This window comes from Pelodiscus sinensis, chromosome 1 (assembly GCF_049634645.1).
Source record: "Pelodiscus sinensis isolate JC-2024 chromosome 1, ASM4963464v1, whole genome shotgun sequence".
Classification (NCBI taxonomy): domain Eukaryota; kingdom Metazoa; phylum Chordata; order Testudines; family Trionychidae; genus Pelodiscus; species Pelodiscus sinensis.
In genome coordinates, this window is record NC_134711.1 from 171145907 (window position 1) to 171165062 (window position 19156).

A 19156-nucleotide genomic window follows, 5' to 3' on the forward strand; every position below is an offset into this window, starting at 1 on the left:
TTAAAAAGACCAAATTGGTAGAGTAGGGATAAAGGAAAAGATAATGGTTTTTATTAGTTAGCTACCAACATCTGAGTTAGAGTTGCTTGTATCCCTCCTAAAACCTATTGTATCTTTGGTGCACAAGAAGAAAAACATTAGGGGCCTGAGTAGAAAGCAGTGCAAAGCTACACTGCATGCTAGGGAATTAGAGAAAGGAAAAAAAGAAAACGTCCCAAGCATCTGGGTGCTCTGTACTGAAGTGGGATATAAAATTTAATTGACCTCTTTAATGTGTAACTCTTTGGAAGTTAACTTCAGGTCAAAAGTTAAGTAGAAAGGGCAAACATTAAAAGTGCATTGAATTAGTAAATAGAGTACAGGAAAATCATCTTCAATGTGCAGATAGACTTTACATTTATACAGCAGCACTAAAGGCTAATATGACGTTGCTTGCATCAAGATGTATGACAACAGTATACACACATATATTTCAAAGGTCCAACTCTGCCCATGCACACCTTCTATTCTAGTCCCCTGTAGCCTTATGCCTATTACCAAGGCTGGAATTTGGCCCCAATAACAGCAATGAGATGGATAATGATCTACTGTAATTTATTAGGATTTCATTATTTTTGTGTATTAGATTAAGAATCCATAAATGGTTTCAATGTTATCTGTTCACACTATTTTCTTGTATGATTAGTGAAGATGCACCACTAATACCCTTTGACATCTTCCATAATAATATTGCAAAGCACAGCTGTTAAAATTATTGATCTAGCGCTGACTGAAGTATTGCCACGGCAAAGTCCTTTTCTTACTCCTTCTGCAACAGGTCTTTTAATACTGCATTACAACCACATTAATAATGCATGAGTCCATTCTGATCAGCTGTACTGTAATGACTATGAAATGACTGCCCTATTATTAAGATCATCACAAGACACTAGTGGTAACTGTTCATTGCAATTTACAGGGATTTAGCTGTGTGGTGCCCATTTTCTTTAATAGGATTTGTGTGACTCAATCACATAGAATAGTTACACCATAGGAGTTAATGGCTTATATTTTGTGTTGCAAAACACCTTTTGGTTCTACAGAAAGACAATACATATTATTGTATTTCCAAGTAATTTAATATAATCTTTCTTCATGCAGAGTTCCTAGGAGCACCACCCTCTCATTCCACAAAAGACATATATTCTTGAGGGTTATGTGGTAGATATTCATCACCCAAAAATGAACCAATAGAACTGCAAATGTAACAGAATGATCCTATTTGTTTGCTTTTTAATACTGCATCATCTTTTAACTTTATTTTTAATCCCCATTTATAAAAAATAATGCATTTGATTATACCATGATTTTAGAATATTAATCACACTATGCTTAACTGGGATTTTGTTTAAAGGTCACCAGTCTTTGAAATTTGGAAAGGACACCTCGTAAAAGAGAAGTTATTCACCTTGTGCATTAACAGGTGTCCTTTGAGATGAGTGTCTCTGTGGGCACTCCACTGTAGGTGTCTTTTTAAGAATTTCCTAGTGGTTGGATGTGAAAATATTGTTTGAACGTCCACCATATCATGCTCAATTGAGATAGCTGCCAACAGGACCTTTATTGATGAATTAGAGAGATTTTGTCTATTCTAAAACCATCACCAGTTGTGTTGCTAAAGTTTCGAGTGCTCTGTGTTTGGCCCACTTGGAGATGCATTGCCATTTGTAAAGTCTTTCTTGTGTTCTGATTGCGACAGTTCAGAATTATCCTTTGGACTTCTTCCGAGTAGGTGGGATCCTGTGTAATCAACCCTGGAGGAGCCATGCTGTGAGATGGAGCTTGTGCGCCTTGGGATGAAGAACTCACTCCTGGTTCTGTTATACTATATCCAGCCATCATGGAAGAGGAATCGGAGGAGCAACGAGGGAACCAGGTCTGTCTGGGCCATGCAGATATTATCAGGACTACTCTGGTCCTGTCATATTTTATCCTGTGTATGACCTTGCCGAGGAGGGGAAGAGGTGGAAATATGTACAGTAGGTTGTGAGACCAGTTGTTTAACATGGCATCCTCTGTGGAGCCCTTGTCTGGGCCCGCCCTGGAATAATACCTGGGACACCTGGTCTTGTGTAATGTGCTAAGTCTATTTCTGCAAAGCCCCACTTGAGAAAGGCACTATGTAGAGCTTGGGATGTATCTCTCATTCATATTTTTGGTGAAATACACAACTCAGTTGGTTTGCGGCAACATTCTGTAACCGCTGATATGTTGATCTGATGGATGATGCACCACTGCCACGGTGCTGTGGCCTCATTACAAAGGTGATATGATCTGGCCCTGCCCTGCCCTGCCCTGCCCTGCTTATAAGTGTGGAGGTGCCAAGGCACTTAAAGTGGCGCACCTACAGGGACACACCTCAAAGAAGAATAAAGATTTCCCATGACTCCATCCTTGCAACCTTGATTAAAAGTAAGGGAAAGGCCCAACCGATCCTTGGACCACCATACTGCAGTTCTTACATTCTTTGGCTTTGATTTAACATGCATCCTCTCAGCATCCAAGAAAAAGGTCACATAACCTTTGGTACTGTTCAGTAATGTTGTCTCAATGCTCTTCTCCAAGAAGGCTTGACTTGGTTTACAATTTCCCAAGATTAAGGACAAAAGAGAAACAATTGTTCTGTCATGCACTTCCAATAGAGCTCCAAATAATGTTATGAAACATATAGACCTTTTCCATTATGATTCCTTTTTCCCTACTAAATTTAGGACTAAGCTACATCATCATCAGGATTTGCCTGTATAGCAGTGGACAAAGCAATTACAACATGGTAGTGAAACATAAGAGGAGGACATAAGACTGAATAAAGTGGTGGTCGCTCCGCTGCTGGTGAACCTCAAAAGTTTGAGGTTCCTGTTCCTCCACACATTTCCAGTGTGACCTTGCACAAGTAATTTCATTTGTCTGTGCATTAGCTACCCATCTTTAAAATGACAAAGTCCCCCACCTCACAGGGTTAGGAAGATGATAAATCCATTTCAAATTAAAGAACTCCCTCCCCCACAAACTCTACTTCACTGCTCACAAGTTTCTTTAGAAGACAACAGCACTCACCCACCAAAAATCTAACTTTCATGTTTCAGCTTTTTCTCATCCTTCACTTTCACTCTCACAAAATAATACTAAGTAGGCTCCCTTTGCATGTTGTTTGGAAAGCATTTTTCTGGCTTCTGAATATCTTCATTTAACATGGATGCCATTCACAGACAATGAAATACTAACTTTGCACTTATTTTCCATTAAAATGTTTTAAAGTCTGTGCACATTTATAAATGAAGCCATAAGACCCTGGAAGATGATCATCCATATTTAACCCCATATTACAAAAGAAAACTGAAGTGAAGAATGATATAGGAACCTTCCTTTTGCCATTCAGGAAGCCAGAAACAGAACTAGTCAGTGAACCTAGACTCCTAAGTGTCAGGTCTGTGCTTTAGTTACTATCAAGCACTTCTGAAGCAAATTCATTCATTTGCTAAAGTAGAAAGGATACTATTAGTAATAATTTCTCCATCCACCCTTTGTGCTGAATAAGGGTCATGAAGGATAACTTATTGTACCCACTGGTCTTCCTGTCTTCCCATTCTTCAGAAAAATCACTTTTTCTAACCAATAGCAACCCTACTAATTTTGTATGCAGAAAAAAACCAAATGTGTCTCCTGGCATTTCAGCGGCCCTTTGCCACAGTTGCCCAGGTCCCATGCACCTTCACAATTCTCAGAGAACTAACAAACAAGAATTCCAGTTATAGTGATATATGGTTGTGAACATGGCAGCTGGTAGATGGGAAACCAACACAGTGGTATACATCGAATACATTAAGTAACCCAAGTACAGTGGATTGTATTTAGAACCCAATCACGCTATTGTCTTTGCCCCCATTCTGAATCTAGTTCAACCTGAACCCCAGTGCAAATCCACTGACTTTAATGGGGCTCTGCACCGGTAAAGGGCCTTACCACCCACAACAAATTCAGGATTAGGGCTATTAAGAAGGGATCACTTGATGGTTACTTGTTCTGTTCATTTCCTCTGGGGCACTTGGAATTGGCCATTGTCAGAAGACAGGATACTGGGCTAGATGGTCCTTTGGTCTGACCCAGTATGGCTCTTCTCATGTTCTACAGTATAATACTATACCATACCATCAGTCGCACTGATCTCATTACAATTACTTACTTAGCCAAGTGTTACCCAACTTAAATAAAAATGACAGATGCAGGCCTTCACTATGTACTATGTATATTTTTGTTTTGGTGACAAAATATTTTTAAAGAGAAAAAAATGTTAAAGAACTACAAAAAAAAATACAACAAATAATAAAAACAGCCTATTTATCATTTTGTATATAAAAGGAGGTTTCATGGATCATCTCCTGCACGCTGTTTATATGTGAGTTTCCTACATTTTGCATTGCTAAATAATTGAGAACATTAGCTCCCAAACCATGAAAAATTCATTTTAACATGATGTATTATTAATCAATTTAATTTAAAGTGATCTGGAAAGTTCCACTTTCAGCTATGGTGCTTGAAGATACAGTCAGACAGTGGTTGGTCTTTATTAATAGCACTGGGTGTAACTCCTTCCTGTCTGATACACCTTTCTAAGTAGGTCAAATTGCAAATACATAGTAATGAATAAAGAAGAACTGGCTGACATAATTTATCTAGACTTCCCAACGACCCTTAAAGTCCTGAACTGGAGGCTTGGACACATAAGCTAAGTAGCCATGAAGTAAGAGACAAAGTATATGTTACGGATCAAAAATTGGCTAGGAGACAGAAAGTGAAGAATAGAATTAAGTGGTCAGTTTTCTTAATAGAAAAAGTGAGAAGCAGGATCCTCAAAATACTGTACTAAGTTTTATGTTAATATATACACGTTAATGATCTAGAAAAGAGAGTGAATAATGAGGTAAAAGAATCTGTAGATGACACAAAGTTATTTAGATTAATCAGCACTGGAAAGGCCTATGAGGAACTTCAGAGATACCTAAAACAGTTGGGTGGGGGTTTGCACACTGCCCTGTGATCCTCTTCCAACCATAACAATTACTACATGACCCCAGGAGGGGCATCCAAAGCCTGGGGTGACCCAGCCTGGGTTGGCGGGCGGGGGGGGGGGGCAAAGTCCAAGCCATAGTGCCCCAATTTGACAGTCAACATCAAAAGAGGCCTGTAACCTGAGCCCCACCACACAGGGCTGAAGCTGTTGGGTGATGGGGCTTGGGCTTGGTCTTTGGCCCTGAACTGCAGAAAGTCTAAGCCTGCCCTGGTGAAAACTAGGTTGTGAACCATTGTGCTAAGGGAATGGTCAAATAAATGTCAATACCAATAAATAAAAAGTAATGTACAATTAAGGAAAAAATTGCAAATACATGTCCACCTTATAGATTATAAATTAACCGTTTCAGCACAGGAAAAGGTCCTGGGTATCACTATAGGCAGCTCAATGAAGACTTCAACATGTGCAGCTGCAGCTAAACAAAAAACAAAAAATAAATCCTAGGTTGCTGAAGAAATGGAAAGGTGAATGATGTGGAAAGAGTATTATAATCCTCTTTATATAATCAATGGTGCAGTATTATCTGGAATTCTGTGTGCAGTGCTGTCCACCCTTTCACAGAAAGGTCACCAATGAAGGATTCAAGAGAGAATGATGAGAATGATCTAGGGCCTGCAAAATTTTTCATAAGAATAGATATTTTTTTAAATGGAATTGCTTAGTTTAGAGAGGAAATGAATAAAAGGAGATATAATAAAAGTGGATGAAATAATTAATGGTCCAAAGAATATACATTGCTCCAGAGAACTTCTGTTCCCTTTTTTTTCCTTACATAAAGAGATATTCAACAGAAATGAAATGTAGGCTATTCAAACTTAAAACAGGAAAAATGTTTCAGCATAATATATAATTCAACTGAGAAACTCACTGCCACAGGAAGTTGTTGAGGCCAAAATGTAAGATTATGTGTGAATTGGCCATTTATATGAATATATTTTACAAATGTGGAAACTGAGATTCAGGCAGGTTAAGTGACTTTGTTCTGTAAAATATCAGTTACTTGCTAGTATGCCCATGACACCAATGAAAACCACTGAACCCTTCTTTCCCACCCTACGCCCAATTTATCCAGATTAGTTTAGAGGAATGTGTGTGTGTGTGACAGATATATAATGGAGTCAGCCAATAACCTCCCTGCGGCGTTCCAGTGACCATTTGTGTCTCCATGTGCCTAATAGGTTCCTACTGTAACTGGTCTCATTCACTCATCTCAAATTATGGAGCTAAATGTTATCACTACACATTTTTTGCCAACCTAAATAGGTGCATCATGTGAATTGTTGCTTTTCTGTGTCAGTACTTTCATTTCAAGAACAGTGTCTAATTCTCAGATTGTTAACTGGTGGTAAGCCAGCATTCCCGCTTCATGTAAATCAATTGATCTCTAATTGCTTCAATGGAATTATGCTAATTTACATGAGATGCAGACACTTACATGCTTCACAAATGATGGCAATAGCCTCTTACAAATATTCCTACTCCAATTATTATAATCTGCAATAGAGGGAAAATAGGCGTACTCATAGTTGCTGTGATGCAGTCAAGAGATGTATGTAAATTGCCAATTCCCTGGCTGATTGGGCTTCAAGGTTACAGTCATTGCACGATTGCTGAGAGGCACCTCTAAAGAGGAGTAAAAACCAAAATTGTTTATCGTCAAAATGATATGAAACATTACCTATGGAAAATTGAACTATGCATTATCTCTGTTTTTCAGGTTTTAAGTAATATTATTATCTTCGCAACATTTATGGTACACAGAGAGAACATTGAAAAAATGACACCTTAAAACTGTAAGCCAAACTTTTCAAACTTAAGTGCCTAAAATTAATGCTTTCAATCTGTGGCTTGATTGTCAGGAGGTTGAGTTTTTTTCAGCTCCCTTCAGCTTCAGGGAATACCTGTACTTGGAAGCATCTCACAAGCTCCAAATTCCAGCCTAGTGTCACAGACTATGGGTATGTCTACACTACCCCGCTAGTTCGAACTAGCGGGGGTAATGTAGTCATCCACAGTTGCAAACAAAGCCCGGGATTTGAATTTCCCGGGCTTCACTTGCATGAAGCCGGCCGGCGCCATTTTTAAATGCCGGCTAGTTCGAACCCCGTGCTGCGCGGCTACACACGGCATGGAGTAGCTAGTTCGGATTAGGCTTCCTGTTCCACAAGGTGTACAGCTATTTCGGATTAGAAGCCTAATCCAAACTAGCTACTCTGTGCCGTGTGTAGCCGCGTGGCACGGGGTTCAAACTAGCCGGCATTTAAAAATGGCGCCGGCCGGCTTCATGCAAATGAAGCCTGGGAAATTCAAATCCCGGGCTTCATTTGCAACTGCGGATGACAACATTACCCCCGCTAGTTCGAACTAGCGGGGTAGTGTAGACATACCCATAGAGACAACATATACAAACCTACTACTTACATTAAAAGGTAAAAGGTTACCATGGTGATCAAGTATCATGTAATTTGTTACAAAAGCGATATTCTTGGTCCACATGTCCATAGTCATGTCCAGAGAAGGGAGGTTGGGTGGCCCGAAAGACTTTTGCGTAAAAGGGCCAGTGTAGACAGCACAGTAGTGTTTTCTGCAAAAAAGCCCCAATCGCGAAAATGGCGATCGGGGCTTTTTTGCGGAAAACCGCGTCTAGATTGGCCACGGACACTTTTCCGCAAAAAGTGCTTTTGCGGAAAAGCGTCCTGCCAATCTAGATGTGCTTTTCCGAAAATGCTTTTAATGGAAAACTTTTCCATTAAAAGCATTTTCGGAAAATCATGCCAGTGTAGACGTAGCCTTTTGGTGTAGTTGTTTAGTTACTGATAGTTACTCCCAGCTTTAATTTCATTTGAACAAAGTTTAAATTTTGGCCAGCTCAAAATTCCTCATCACTGAGCCATTCCTGCTATTCAAAATAGTTGGCACCTCTAAAAAATCTGGCTGATTATTCAGGTGCTTAAATGAAAACAGATCTTTTGAAAACTTGGATTATTGTTTATGTGCCTGAAACTATATCTGTGCTATACACCACCATTAGCAACAGTATCACAGTGTAGTGTATGTGTACTAGCTATATTCTGCAGTTAAAAGCAGGCTGTTTTCACACTGCTGAGTGTAGCTAAACTTATCAGTGAAAGACTTTGGAAGAGGGGAAGTAGCAGGGAAAGGCTCAGCCCCACATGAGATTTTCCCCACTACTAGATTATTTCCTTCCCATGGGGAAAGACTCCAGAATTAAAAAGTTGCTGTAGCTTTTCCCTGCTCAAGTCTTTTAAAAAATGTGGATGGAGAGTCATGGTTTGGGTGATCAGAGAACATGTAGAATATGCAGTCACATACATACCCTTGGCCTCAGGCATGTCTTTCCTCTACTTGCCCAAGCAATCTATACTTACTAACTATAATGCTGTTTATACCCTTGCTAGATAGGCTATGCAGGGAGGTTCTCTACATACCACCAAAAACAGGCTACAGTGTAGATGTGCCCAGAAGAACTGTTGGGTGCTAAAATCTGGTTGTGCATGTATACAGTGACAGGAACTTTAAATAGTGCATTATTATGAAGTTATTTGTTCAAAATGTCATCCTTCATTGTATATTGGCTACCACCTTGATGTAAAATAGTCCCACAAGTGCCTCAATTAGGTACACAAATTCATATTTTAAATATTTATTATCCATTCTTCGTTGTGGTTATCATTTCCTGAGGTAAAGTAAAAATATAATTGATTTCATTAGATTAGATGAATACTTGCATTCTTCCAAAACAAAATAGTCTTGTGAGGTACAATTATTCCCTGACTTCTTATGGCATTATTCAGATCTTTGTACAAAATAGTGTAACTGTTAGCTATAGCACAATGTACAGAAAAACTAAACTTTTTGAAGGAGCTGCTGGAGAAATCTAAAATCTGGAGTGGTGCAAAAATATACTAGTAGCAGATTATAACTCCTGCACACACATATATTATATAACATGTAAGTCTAAAACTTATATGGCACTGAATTTTGCACACAATTACTAGAGCATTTAATTTACACTGCTGTAATTTAAACAGCAATGTGCAATAGAAGCCTCCTAGCATGCATGAAGACACATGTTCTTTCCAGATAAATGTTTTTTTTTTTTAAGATTTTTTTTTTAATGAAAAACTGATTTTAGGGTAGAGATTCTGCAATGCAACGCTATCTCTGGATGATTTCTAAAAATTGTTTGTACTACAGACATTTTATATCCTTGCTCAAACACAATGCGTACTTGTCATCAAGCTTAATGATGTGCTCATGCTTCAGTTGCTCGAAATGAACAAGTTGGAAAATACTGTTTCCCTGTTGTCACTCACAAGTAGCCCCAACTACCTGTCTGACTGCAGGTGTGCAATACAATGAATTGTTGTGACATATTTTATAGAACTGAAGCCTTTGCAGTACAAAACTTTGCAAAATTCTATCACACCTACAATTAGTTAAGAATTACATTTCAAGTCCATCAGTGCTTGGCATTGGAAAATTACTGTGAGTCTATGGAACTACTGCAATCCAGGTTGAAAGTTCCATGTCCACTTAAAAACTTACCTGAGTTCCTAAAGATATAATAGACATTATTGCCCCGCTCCCACTGTCATCTATCATGCTCAGGAAATAGTTTTAGTTGAGCTTATTAGCAAAGATTCTTTTCTTTAACAATCTATTACCATTGTATGTCTAAAGCAATGCAGCATGGGTACTAACAGAGCAGAAAGTGAATAAGGTATTGTTCAGCAATGAATCAATACAGGAGCACAAGAAGACACCTCATTTCCCCATGCTGTTATCTCACTTCCTTGAAATGTTTTCTTCTGAAAAAAATGACCAATATAGACTACCCTCTAATGCCTGAATCCCTGTTCCTGTTGTGTAGTAAGCAGACAGGCATGAGCTAGAAAGTGGAGTGAGCACAAAAACATAACACGAGACAGCCCAAGATAAGGTATTCTAAATGAGACATTAAGAACCTGAGATTCTAAATGGCTGTGGTCTCTTCTGGAGGGAGTTTGGATGTCTTACTTTACTGTAGGCACTTTCTTCTCCTGGTGGATGTTCTTTCATAGTAAGAATTTTACAAATTTGAAACAAGTAAAGCTAAATGTATTTGCTCAGCAAAGTGCTAACATGACCCAATACCTTGACTGGAACATTGCAGAACACCAAACAAAGGGTATTAGTCCATGCCTATGCTACAAAATTATGTCAACCTAAATGATATTCTGCCACAGTTGTTATATCACATGTGCCTGCGCACACTATACTCCTTGTGTCAGTGATGCACAATGTCATTATGAGCACTTGTATCGGTGCAAAGGGCAGTTTCTGGCACTACAGGAAGGCTCCTGGAGGCCTGTATCAATTGATGTAAGTTACACAGAGTCTGCAGTGATACTGCATTTGTATCCCACTCATCTTTTGGGTGTGGTGTATTGTCCCATCCAGTGAAAATAGACCACTTAAGGGTCATCTAAAGATGTTATAGTGAGGTGCTTCTAGAGATCAGACAGTGGGCACACTGAGAAAAGTGAGTGCTAGTATGCTGCTACTACATCTCCCTACATTTAAGAATAAACTAGGCCATTCCCTGCTTTTGTTTGGGTAGGCCAATGCTGATAATGGCACTGACTGCATACAGTTAAGACAGAGGTTTTTTATATCTCCTTATTTTGGGCACCCCCATGATGCCAGCCTCCACTGAAATATACAGTGTTGGGGTGAAAGATACAGTTCATCTGAAACTCCTGCTTATGATATCTTTCTGCCATACCATACTATCATATAGTCTATATAGTCTATATAATTAAAAAATAACTATTTTCTATGTGGGGCAGATGCCTTTGATAGCATGCATCCAACTGAAGAGGGCTCAGAGCGAGCTATACAATAAGGTAAAATTCAACCTGGGTTTCAGGCATGTCTTATTGTGTGCTGGGGAGGCAAGGGGCAAGCAACTCTGTGTATGCAAAATGTGTAGCTTATTTCAAGTGTGTTTCAAAATAGCTTACTTTGAAATTTGGTACTATCTAAACAGTGCCAAATTTCAAAATACACCATTATTATGAAACGTCTCTTAATCCTTGTGGAACGAGGTTTACTGGGACATCAGAACACAGAGCCCATTATTTCAAAAGCTATTTCGAAATAATAGGCTTTTTTAAATGACACAAAAGAGCTATTTTGGGACACCGGAAGTATCCTGAAATAGCGCTGCAGTGTAGACGTACCCTAATTTTGCTGAGATATTACTGGAGAAAGTAGAATGAAAATGTGAAGTATTTTAGAAATTTGGACTAAGAAAAACATGTTACTTTCTTCTACATTGATAGCACAACAGGAGAGCAGTGCAGGCTGCCAGAAAAGAAAAAGCTCCTCTGTTTAAACTTCCCATTAAATTCAGCAAATCTCTAACAATGCTTCAAGGAACATTTTTAGTGACCAAGCTTTTTTTTCCCTCCCCTGTGTGTAAATCTCTTATCACAAAGATTAAAAGACTTCATATTGTCATCCTGCTTGCTCCTGTGTGTCACCCAGGTTGAATAGTATTCTGTCCAGCACCAACAATATATTTTCTGTGCATAAAAGAGATATGACATAGCACATTTAATCTTTTAGCCCTAGAAATGGGAAGTTACTACTAATGGACATGGGATGTTCTCATATTTTAAAATTTGTGAATTTTAAGAAAAATGCTATTTACATTATTTTTACCTTGTTTTGTAGCTCTATTTGACCCCTTATCATTAAAGTAAAAAAATCCTGTTCTAGGGGCACTTGGCTACCAAATTCTTAATTAGGGATACGAGAAAGATTGCTGCCTACTTTAAAAGACATAACCAGTAAGGATGAAGAGAGGAATTGCAAATCACTTGGGCTACATCTAGACTACATCCCTCTGTCGGCAGAGGGATATAAATGAAGCACTTTGAAAGTACAAATGAAGTCGGGATTTAAATATCCCATACTTCATTTGCATAATCACGTAATGGCGCTCTTTCAAAAAAACGCTATTTTGAAATTGAAACCGCAGTCTAGATGCAGTTCTTTAAAAAACGGGGTGCTTTTTCAAAAGTTCCTGTAAACCTCATTTTTCAAAAAAACCTGTAAATGTCTAGACTGCGGTTTCAATTTCGAAATAGCGCTTTTTTGAAAGAGCACCATTATGTGATTATGCAAATGAAGCGCAGGATATTTAAATCCCGGCTTCATTTTCACTTTCAAAGTGCTTCATTTACATCACTCTGCCAACAGAGGGATGTAGTCTAGATGTAGCCTTGCTCACAAATGAAGACTATATAGTACAATGTAGACTAAAGTGCTCACAACTGGACACATTCGCATCTATGCCATGAAATGTAACATTGATAGGGACTCGGCCATTCCGGACAATCACCTGAGATGTGCCTAGTACAAAGAGATTGCTTTCTTCAAAGCTCTGCATCATTTTCACTCTGTAACCGCTTCAGGGATAGGGTCCAGAGTGACCTGGACAGATTAGAGGATTGGGCCAAAAGAAATCTGATGAGGTTCAACAAGGAAAAGTGCAGAGTCCTGCACTTGGGATGGAAGAATGCCAAGCATTATTACAGGCTGGGGACTGAATGGCTAAGTAGCAGTTCTGCACAAAAGGACCTGGGGATTACAGTGGATGAGAAGCTGGAAATGAATCAATAGTGTGTCCTTGTAGCCAAGAGGGCTAATGGCATATTTGGGTACATTAGGAGAAGCATTGCCAACAGATCCAGAGAAGTGATTATTCCCCTTTATTCAGCTCTGGTGAGGCCACATCTGGAGTATTGTGTCCAGTTCTGGGCCCCCCACTATAGAAAGGATGTGGACACATTGGAGAGGGTCCAGCAGAGGGTGACCAAAATGATTAGGGGGCTGGAGCGCATGACCTATGAAGAGAGACCTATGAGGGATTTGTTTGTTTAGTCTGCAGAAGAAAAGAGTGAGAGGGGATTTATTAGCAGCCTTCAACTTCCTGAAGGGAAGTTCCAAAGAGGATGGAGAAACACTGTTCATAGTAGCGATGGATGGCAGAACAAGGAGCAATGGTGTCAAGTTACAGTGGGAGAGGTTGGATATTAGTTTTTCCTAATATCCAACCTAGATTTTTCCTATTTCACTAAGAGGCTGGTGAAGCACTGGAATGAGTTACCTGAGATGGTGGAATCTCCATCCCTAGAGGTGTTTAAGTCTCAGCTTGACAAAGCCCTGGCTGGGTTGATTATTTGGGATTGGTCCTGCCTTTGGTAGGGAGCTGGACTTGATGACCTCCTGAGGTCTCTTCTAGCTCTATGATTCTATTATTTTATTTCAGTTTACAAGATGAAGACTAGAAACCTTGAATCTGGCACTGTCTACAATGGTATTGAGATTTCCATCCCCTCTGAACAGGGCATACAATGATTAATTTTGAACCATTTATTTGCACCTCATTTTCTCTATTTTTGAATGTAAACTGGCGACTGTCAGATGAACAGAAATAAATGGAAAGTCAGGATTGTGGCCAAATGCAGTGCTGGCATAAGCAGGTGCAAATCTAATTGAAACCACTGGACAACCTATGTTTGAGAACTTGACTTTCACTCTTGAGAAGAAAATGCAATAAATTAACCACATACAAAACTTAATTTATTGGATTGTGTTCACCACTTCCATTTGGGAGCTATAAATAGAAAGGTTAATTGTGTAAAATACATATCAACAGCTGACAACACTTAATTTCTCTAATGTGAACTTGGGGCTAATACAATGTATTGTATTTTGTCTGAATTATTTATTTTATCAATATTGCATTATGTATTTTATAGATGTACATCACAAGTAAAAGCATTTTAATTTGTACACTGTTTACATTCATTTAAAATAAATATATATCTATATCATAAATGTGCTCCTCCAATATGGCTAGAAAAATTAGCCATATGAGTGAATACCTGGACAGGGATCCTATTATATGTGGCTCAGTAGTTCTGCTGCGTATTACTGCTTTTCTGTGAGATAACCCCTTGCTTTGCTTCTTTGAAAGGTCAGGTTAGGTGATATACTTTCTAGAGACTTGGGCATATTCTACTGAATATCCATTCGAGAGATAATGGTGCTCCAAAAAAAAAACAGAAGAAAAAGGCAGAAGAAATTGGCTTTGTAAGGTGTCAACCAGTTACTGTATTTATTTAGGCCCAGGGTAATGGTGTCAAATCTGTAGATAAATTCCAGTTCTTCCGACTCTCTCTCTAATTGTTTAGTGAAATTCCTTTGTAGAAGAATGGCTACTTTTAAATCCAGGATTGAGTGACCAGGCAGGTTAAAATGTTCCCCTACAGATTTGTTTGAGTTACAATTTCTGATGTCTGATTTGTGTCCATTTATCTTTTGTTGTAGAGACTGTCTGGTTTGGCCAATATACATTGCCAATATACATGGCTGGCAATTAATGACATATATCACATTAGAGGATGTGCAATTGTATGAGCCCTTGATGTGGTGACTTAAGTGATTAGGTCCTGTGATGGTGGTGCTTGTATAGATATGTGGACAGAATTCACAATGGGGTGAGTGTATCTGAGGTGTGATGTTGGTTGCTGGAAAGGATTTCCTTCAGGTTGGGCAGCTGTCCGTAGGCAAGGAATGGACTGTCTCACAGGCCTGTCTCCCAAGGCCTGTGAGAGAGAGGGATCGTTTTCCAGGGTATTTTGCAGATTGTCAGTGATGGGCTGGAGGGGTTTAGCTTGGAGCTGTAGGTGATGACTGGTGGTGTTCTATTATTTTCCTTGTTGGGTCTGGCTTGAAGTAGGGTTCTTGTCTGGCTCTGCCAGGTGGGGATTCAAGATTTAAGAATGTCTGATAAAAATCTTGTTGGTGTTTGTCCCTGTCTGTGGGATTGCCTCTTCCCCTGAACAGCCCTTCCCTTCCCCCTTCCTTTTTGGTAGCCAGCAGCAGCAGAGGGGCTGGCATTGACAGAGAAGAAACAAGCGAAGAAGTAGGGTGGCTGCAGAGGCAGGATCACAGCCTCAGAGGAGCTCCCTGTGCCCCACTGCCACCAGACTGTGCTCCTGGCTGACACTGCCAGTCACAGGGTTCTGCAGCCACCATTCCTCTTCCCCCAAGAGTTCCCCCCAGTTCTCACTTGATCAATTCCAGCCCCTCTACAGCATCTGGCTACCAGAAAGGGACTGGGGAGATGCTCAGTGGAAGAGGCAAGGTGGCTGCAGAGCCCCATGGCTTTTGGAGAGGATCACCACACACAGGGCTCCACACCCACCATCTCCTCCCCCCGTCCCTTCTCCTCCCTTTCCCTTCCTGAGGCTTGAGTGTCAGAAATGAGCTGTTTGTGATGTTCCGGAAGCTCTGGAAGGGCAGGGGAGGATTTGCTGAGTGTAGGTCCCAGCTTTACTCCATGAGTGCTCCAATGGGGATGCTGGAGTACCGATTCTGCCAGACTGCGGAAGTCCAGGCTACGGAGTCAAAGCCGTATTATAAAACTGTGCTAAAACTGTATGTTGACACTTGAAATTTCAGAGGGTGGGTGGGTTCTGGGAAGGCTGCGAGTTGGACCAGCAACCAACCATCCTATAGTAAGATGTGATGAGTTGTGGCTCTCTGTGTTAGGAAGTAGCCCGCTTTCTCTGTCTGGTTTTGGGTTCTTGTGCGTTATCATTTTGAATTCTAAGTAATAAAGTAGCATTGTCCTGCAATCTTCCAGCAAGAGTATTTATGTTTTTATCTAACTTCCATGCATGTATGCTGGGACCATAACCCATCACGCTGGATTTACTTACATGCTCAGGTTCTCTGGTGCTTGGATCTTTGTCATGTTCCCAATAGGAAAGCATAAATCATCCATTATTTCAGAGAATGCAGTTGAAATTCTTGTGGCCTTACTTCACAGAGTTTTCTGTAGATAATTCTCTGCTCACCACTTTTCTATGGAGAGCAAGAATTATCCCTTAGAATGTAATTAAAAAAGTAATTTATTCTATTTGGACCAAATCAGCTCCCAAGAAAGTCAATGATGCTTTTGCCATTGTCCTCAATAGGACCAAGATTTGAGCCTTATTAATGAGTCTGATAGTTTTCATTTTTTTCTGTTTATCTATAGATTTAATTCAAATGTAAACCCCTACTCTCCAATTTATATATCACATGAAGCCACACTAAAAGACAGCTTGTGAAAGCTAGCACTTATTCTCTGATGTCCCAACAATGGCTCTGATGCCTCTACATCCTTGCAGTTGAGTGCTGATCTCCATAAATGGGCATCCAAATCTCTGAGCTGATTTTGAAAAATCCCAGCCTTGATATCTATGCCCAGAGTCCTAAATCACTAATATTGAATTCATTACTAATGGAAATTCCAAACTGTCTACTGAACTCAAATTTATCATCTTTCAGACCAATACTAACTCAGTATCTGTTAATATTACAGAAAAGTAGAGAAAATTGAAAAATCTCCAAATCTGAAGAAGGGGTGAGGGGGATTGATGAATAAAACAAAACTAAATGTTAGGAAGAGAAAAGGTCTCTGTGAGATTACATTCAATGATGATAATTTTCATAAGAAAAAAAATGAACCCATTGCCAATAAATAAATAAAATAATCACCTGTCCAGCTATTCAATTACCTTTATACTTTTTCCTACTCAGCAAAATGGTTGTGATGCAACGCTATCAGGCATAATATACACATAAGAACCCCCCACACAAACAAGGTTTGAGTTTTGTGCAACCAAAATGCAATCTTGGCTTTAGCCATTTCTACTCTGAACACAGTAGCTTTCCAGACCCCTTTCTGTTTTGCACTTGAATAGCTGTGGTTTGTTATATGATTGAAATTCAGTATATGTCACAATTCAAAATTGTATTCAAAGATTGTAAATAAAATAGATTAGCATGTCATGGTGTATTAATCATCAGCCTTGCATTCACTAACTTCTCTCCTAGCCAGGGGAGCCAACAGATTTTCTGGACCCCTGGGCAAGGTGGTGGTGGTGGGGGAGGAGAGGCAGTAGCTTCTCATTCCTGGAAGGGGCAGGGCCTTGAACAGAAGTGATGAGGCTGGGGGCAGCCAGCCCTCAGCACAGCCTGTAGCATGCCACATCACCCCCTCCCTGCAAACCCACATACTCAGATCAGCAATTTAATTGGCCTGGGTCTTTAATCATCACCATTGCTGCAGTAGCAGCAGCAGTGGCAAGGAGTCCTGGGCCCCTTTTGAATCACTAGGCCTTCATGTTAGTTGCTCTTTGTTCCCCTTCCATCAGCAGGCCTGCTCCTAGCTATTAACTAAATCACCCAATCAGAAACTAAATCTTCCAGACACAACTGCTTAGAAATAGTGGTGTTTTATTTAAACTGGTTCACCCATTCATGGTCACTTCTATTACTATTAATAACATTACCATAGTGCCATCGCTTACCAAGCTGTGTCTAAGTACTAGTGAAACTGCTATGCATCATGGAGGATTTATTTTATTGCCTGGATTAAAATAAAGTCTGCCACAACCTGCTGCTATTCTATTATAGTATAATGTTTTGTAAGCCCTATAAACACAATACTCTGAAGCAAGGCCATAGAGGGTCATGAAACAACCACTGACATTAGTAAGTCTTTAAAAAATAAACCAAAAAATGACATTTTAATTGCTGTGCAATACATTGTATTCTTCCACACTCATCACTTTTAAGTTTTAAAGTATCACAAAGTAATTAAACTAAATTAAGTTAAATCAATAAGCTTTTAATAAGAAACCCCTGTAGTTTTAAATTTCTATAAGCTTTACATTTTTCAGTTGCTTATTTTAAATGGAGATTTGACATTTTGCCAGTGCAAGTTTTATTAAATCACAAGTAGAAAAATCATGGTTGCCTCTCATTGCCTCAGTGCAATTGTATAACATATGTTTGGTACCCTTCAATAGGAGAGACACTTGGTATAAGAACAGTCTCCACCACCACAGAACAAAAAAACCTTCATTTATTTTATTTTACTTTTTATCTTCTCTCTTCTTAATACATTGGAAGTTGTGTATTTGCATTAGAAACAATAAAAGCATGCATGTGGAGGTGTATGGATACCCAGCCCAAAAGGGAGGGTTTAATGGGTGCATGGACGCGTCTGTTAAGTCTGCCCCTCCTTTTCCATCTATGCTACCTTGGAGTCTAAGGAACAAAGCAAATGTGGGGCACTGAAGCCTAATAGTCAAAGTCAGAGGCATGGCTCTTTGGTATCGGGCAGCACAGCAGAGTAGCCAAAATCAACAGAGTGCTCCTTTGGCACAGGGAAGTGTGGCCTGTGGCCCGAGTCAACACAGCAATCCTTTGGTGCAGGGTGTCATTGCCTAATAGCCTGAGGTAATTAAGCAGCCCTTTGGTGCATGGCAACATGGCCTAGTAGCCAGTATTCGAGACGCTAACAGCAAAGAGGGATCATAACAGCCCAAAGGGGGACCAGCTGATTCCACCAGGCCCTGACTAAGTGCGCTAACAGCTCTGGAGTAGTCTGTTATTAGTTCAGTAGCGAATCCCACTGCAAAACAGTGAGTTTACCCAGTGGGAAGATATTATTCCATCACCCGCCCTGGGTAAGTTCCTACCATTGTCACTGGTGAGCCAGTCCATGAAGCTTTGAGGTTTCCAGGCCCATGGCAAGTCTCTACAATTGAGGCTGAAAGCCCGGAGCCTCAGTTTTGCTCCACATCCCTCTTTCCCCCTCTGGTAGGCTGGAGCTACTAGTGCCACCACTGGCTCACAGTGATCAGAGAAGCTCTGCACTGCCTTGCAGCTCTCATTGGCTGAGAACTAGGGATGTAAGCGACTAGTTGACTAGTTGCTTCTCCCTCCTCTGCTGCCTCTATCAGAGAGATCAGGGCTCTTGCTGCATTTCAGATATAGGGAGCGTGGAGCCAGTGGGGGACTGCTTGAGTCTGCTGCTGGCACCGCACTCCTGTGGCACTTTCACCTTTGAAATGTAGCAAGAGCTGGCAGAGGTGCCCTTGTCAACTAACTGATACAAATTACATTGAC